The sequence below is a fragment of the Peromyscus californicus genome, unplaced genomic scaffold (genome assembly GCF_007827085.1).
Source record: "Peromyscus californicus insignis strain IS unplaced genomic scaffold, ASM782708v3 Scaffold_4__1_contigs__length_199733344, whole genome shotgun sequence".
NCBI classification, from domain to species: Eukaryota; Metazoa; Chordata; class Mammalia; order Rodentia; family Cricetidae; genus Peromyscus; species Peromyscus californicus.
In genome coordinates, this window is record NW_026294562.1 from 18,723,613 (window position 1) to 18,729,047 (window position 5,435).

The window sequence follows — 5,435 nt, forward strand, 5'->3', positions numbered from 1 at the left end:
GGAGAACATTCTGATTTTTAAGGCCTATGGCCTTCCCATTCTTCTGTCATTTTGAAGTGATTTTTTTCTTTCTTTTCTTTCTTTCTTTCTTTCTTTCTTTCTTTCTTTCTTTCTTTCTTTCTTTCTTTCTTTTTTTTGTTTGTTTTGCTAAGGCAATCTACTTTGGGACTTTTTTTTTGTTGGTGGTGTTTTTTTTTTTTTTTGTTTTTTTTGTTTTTGTTTTGTTTTTCCGAGACAGGGTTTCTCTGTGTAGCTTTGCGCCTTTCCTGGAACTCACTTGGTAGTCCAGGCTGGCCTCGAACTCACAGAGATCCGCCTGGCTCTGCCTCCCGAGTGCTGGGATTAAAGGCGTGCGCCACCACCGCCCGGCTGTTGGTGGTGTTTTAAGTCAGTGGTTCTGAACATGTGGGTTTTGACCCCTTCGAGATTGTACATCAGAGATCCTTACATATCAGATATTTACATTACAATTCATAACAGTAGGAAAATTACAGTTATGAAGTAACAACAAAATAATTTTATGTTGTTGAGGTAGCCCCCAATCATATTAAAGATATCAAAAAGTATTAATGGGTTACACCATTAAGTAAGTTGATCACTACTGTCTTAAGTGGAAATGAAGGTTTTCCCAGATATTGAGAGAATTATGGGATGGTTTCTAAAGCATTTTTTTCTCTTGCAGAGAAAGATATAAAAGACTATTATTAATATATTTATATTTTAATTCATTTTGAATATATTATCTTGTTTCCTTTAAATTTTGCAAGCAATTACAAAAACTTCTTTCTTAGACTCATTAAGTAGCTAAGGCTCACCTCAAATTCTACCTCAGCCTTGTAAGTGTTGGAATTATAGGCATGCATCAACCACACTTGGCCTCTTTTCCATTTAAAAAATATCTGAGTATATACCTCCAAGAGGCCAGATCAAGGAGACTTCAAAGAGAGCTCAACCATTACTTTCCAGCTGCCTAGGGACTGAAGTGTAATCTCTATGACAATAATAATAACTTTACTGCTATGCTGTGTAATACATTTCTATCTGCTACAATGTAACAGCTAGGAATTGTAAAACTCAGACAAAATTGAGTAACTCAGCATCTCAACTAGTAAGAGGAATCTGATTCTGAGTCCACGCGTAGGTATAATGCATCCGTGCAGCTCCTCATTCAATAAAAAGCCAGATACCTCTCAGAGCAAAGAGTCTGACATTAGTGATGATGACGACAACGAATCTTATTAACACTCGGCAAACCCCGTTAACATTTGCTGCGTTCTTGTGAATTACAGTTCAAAGAGTTCTCGCATGAAACCATTTAGTTGCATTAAACAAGTTAATCTCCCCAGCACCCCCGCCCCCCACCCGGCAGAACTATTATTAGCTTCATATTGCAGGAGAGGAAACAGAGACACACAGAGGAAATCCACTTCCAGAGGTCAGGCCTTTTTAACCATTGTACTATGATACTTAAGTACAAAAATTACACAGCATAACAATTTCTAAATGGCGCTCTGGGAGTTAATTACAGTCAACAGTAAATGATAGCGCTCACAGCACAGGCCCGTTGGTATCTTTGGAACACAAAGGTCTTTGGAGCCTTAAATAAAACCTGCACACGTGAGTATCCAGTTCAGGAACTAAGTATAGATCCCGCCTGCTCCAGGCCTCACTGGGCATGTCCTTCTGTGAGATAAGACACAGCGAGGCACATCCTGGTTTGGTACGAACCATGAAGTAGTAGGGGTTGGGAGAGGGGTTGGGCTATGCTGGCGGAGGAGTTGTACATGAAGAAGAAAGACAATCTGGAGATAAGCACAGAGTTAAGCTTTCACCAAGGCTCACCCAGGCACACCAGCTAGTTAATCCGGGAGAAGCTTAAAACTGCTCTCTTTAGCAAGAGAGCCCGGTTACCATCCCAGGACACACCCCTTAGCGGGTTCGTGCTTATTGAATCCACCATTTGGCCACACAGTGACTCTTGAATGTATCTTCCTAACAACTTCGGTTTTTAAAGAAATATGTGTTCAGCAGAAAACTCAACTTGTAAATGACATCCTCCCCATCATGACAGCATCCATACACCCAAATATAACCACCCCCAAGCATTTTGTGCTTGAGTGCCATGGGTGATAAACTTCTCTCCCCTGAGTTGTTGCTGCTAAGTTTAAACATCCTGGGTGCTGCTCCGGGTTAAGACTGAGTAAAACAAGCAAGTGTGGATTAGCTTAGAGGTCTGGTCAGTTGCCACCGATGCTCTGGGTCTTGTGTTCTGGGACAATATTGCTGGCCCTGGAGGCTTCCGATTTCTAAAAGAACATATTCTAAAGGAATTCATTCCGGATACAGCTGTGGTCACGTAGCTTCCCAATTCCTCTTTTACAGTTGAGAGAGAGAGAAAGAGAGAGAGAGAGAGAGAGAGAGAGAGAGAGAGAGAGAGAGAGAGAGAGAGAGAGGTCAGGGTGGGAGCCAGAAGGACTGACTCCCTTGGACAGCTTTAGAAGCTTGTCGGAGGCACTGAGACTCCCAGCCTCCCTCTTAGGACCTCAGCCTCCCTTTCCCTGGCTTACCTGATTGCCTGGTTCTGCTCTTCATCTGCCTCTTGCTTGAATTATTTCTTCCGCCAGGAGGCAGTGTTGAGTCAACTCTAAGTCAAAGTGTTAAAATTAGCAATGACCTGGAAGGCATTTTGTTTATTTCAAGTTTGGTATTTTATTTAGGGGGTAGCTTAACAAGGCTCAAGACAGAAGAGTTCTGAACACAATCCCCAAGACTCACATTACTGAGAAAGAAAGATGAACATTTGAGTCCTACATAACATAGGCTTCCTTCCTCACCTTTCTAATCCCCTAAAATTCAGGTGTAAAATGGGACAGGAAGAGAAACCGCACACAACACTTTCTTTGTCCCAATATAGTTAGGGTTCTATTCCTATGATGAAACGTCATGACCAAAAGTAACTTGGGGAGGAGAGGGTTTATTTGGCTTACACTTCCACAGCACTGTTCATCATCAAAGGAAGTCAGGGTAGGAATTCAAACAGGACAGGAACCTGGAGGCAGGAGCTGATGCAGAGGCCGTGGAGGGGTCTGCTTACTGGCTTGCTCCTCATGACTTGCTCAGCCCGCTTTCTTATAGAACCCAGGACCATCAGCGCAGGGATAGTCCCACGCACAATGGGCTGGGCCCTCCATCATCAGTTACTAAGTAAGAAAATACCCTGCAGGCTTGCTTACAGCCTGCTCTTATGGAGGCATGTTCTTAACTGAGGCTCCCTCCTCTCAGATGACGTTAGCTTGTATCAAGTGGACATGAAACTCCCCAGCACACTATCACCACAGGTGTGACTATGGAGCCGATTAGACCGTCGATAAATATTTATTTGGGGAGATGACGCAGTTGGTCAAAGTGCTTGCTGTGCAGGAGGACCTGGGTTTGGACCCCCAGCACCCATGAACAAGCGAAGTGTGATAGCATGCTTGTAACTCCCATGCGGAGACAGGCAAGTCTCTGAGCTCATTGACTGTACAATCTAGTAGAGTTTGTGAGTTCTGGGTTCAGTGGGAGACCCTGTCTGAAATAATAAGGTGGAGAGGAGCTGAGGAAGACTCCTGACGTTCACCTCGGGCCCCACACCTGTGCACACATGTGCATATTCACCCACACAGTGCTGCTTTGTACATAACAGAACGAATGCGCGCACGCACACACACACACACACACAGAGAAATATTTACTTGAGCATAGCCACACTGACAGTGTTTAGGTAACCTAGGGTTGCTTTTCACTCTGGGAATGACGCAGGGAGTGACCGTGACATTGTTGGCTAGTGCCATGAAGACCATACTTCTAAATCAAATTCCAGGAAGGCTAGGTTGCAGAAACACCCCTCTTCACAGTTGCCCTCAGGCTGTGATTTTTGGAAGCACTGAGAGTACACCAAGGCTGTTGGACCTTCAGTGTTAGCTTGTGACTGTTAGAGGGAAACAGCGAAACACTGTGGGCAGTCACCTTAAAAAACGAGGCCGTGTTTTTAAAAAGAAAAAGACAGAAAAGGTCAGCAGGTACTGCTCAAAGTTCCCAGGCTTATGTTTGGATGGAAAACTTGTGAAGATTTATTATGTTCTCCCAAGAAAGCCATGATACTGTTTTCTCATGAAATACCAAGGAACTGGCTCCTTCCAACATCTGTTGAATATTTAGCGTAAGAACGGAGGGAGGTTTGCCAGAGCCCAGGCAAAGCGGCATATCATTTACAAGGGGGTGTGGATGGTGTGCAGTAACAAAGCTAGTATTTAGAGAGCACTTACTGTATGCAACTAAACACTTTATGTGTATTAACTCACATAATCCCCACAACAACCCCGAGGAAAACACTATTATCTCCACTTTACAGAGCAGGAACAGGCCTGCCCAAGTTAGTAAGTGGCAGCCAGCTCCAAATCTAACCTTCCTGGCTCCCGAGCGAGGTTCCTACTCATCAGGACGTTTTCTAAAATTGTAATGTCGACAACGAAACGTCCGACGCATAGAAAAGAGAGATTTCTAACCTGCCTGAGGGTTGAGGAAAGGTTTTAGGGAGGGCTGACAGACAGGAATCTTCAAGGTCAACAGGTGGAGAAAGGATCTGGGCAGAAATAGTCTCGGGGAAGGAGCCGCCTGACAACAAGAAGCAGTAGCTTGGGTATCAGCCAATCGATGACAGAACACGTGGGAGGAACGCTTCAGAGGGAGGCCTCGCCAGATCCTTCAAGGTCCTTGAGGACTAGGCCCCCCCTTTCTGTAAGTAGCCGGGGAGTAAAATTCTCAAACTAGCATGCGTTCATCCCTTACTTTCTGCAGGGTCTCCCCGGCCAGCGCTCAAGGCAGAAAGCACTCCCAGGTTTCTTTCTGGGGAAACACTGAGTGGAGATGGTCAAGGTCACCCACGCTCGGGTACAGCGTGTCCAGGCGGACCACTCGAGTTCTGCGCACAAATGCCGGGGGCTTGGCTGTCAGCCCTGCCTGGCCAGCTCAGGAACGTGAGCACTGCGGGGGCCCGGCGGGTACAACCACCTGCTCAGCAGGTACAGGAACACCTGTCCTCTGCAACTCCCACCGGCGGGCCCCTGCCCCAGGTCTCCAGGCGCCAGAAGGGCAAGGAGTCTGTCCTCTGGGACTCCAGCCACCCGCAACATCCTCATCACCCCAAGGAATAAAAGCCTCAGCGATTGGAACAAGCTATGCCAATCACCCTTGTCCCCGCCCACACCTCCTCCGGTGTAAATCGCACTGGTTGCATCATACGAGCCTCCGATAAGATCCTCTTCTTGAATTGGCTAATAGAGACTTGTCCCGCCTAACCCATCTTCGTCGGAAGGTTGTGATTGGTTAAGCGCGTTGCCAAGTTCCGGACGCGGCTCGGCCATTGGAAGCCGCGGGCTGTCCCCGCCCGCCGG

At 46.1% G+C, this 5,435-nt stretch overlaps 1 long non-coding RNA gene across 2 annotated transcripts; it reads right to left on the minus strand.

Moving 5' to 3' along the window:
- Window positions 1-235: 235 nt before the first annotated feature.
- LOC128094852 (uncharacterized) lies at window positions 236-5,314 on the minus strand. Of its 2 annotated transcripts, none has more exons than XR_008213097.1 (3): window positions 4,831-5,314; window positions 2,568-2,644; window positions 236-2,373 (listed from the first exon to the last, which is right to left on the minus strand). It is a non-coding gene; the product is annotated as an uncharacterized LOC128094852 (long non-coding RNA). The 2 variants fall into 2 exon arrangements; XR_008213096.1 differs by having other exon boundaries at window positions 4,548-5,314.
- Window positions 5,315-5,435: the final 121 nt, after the last annotated feature.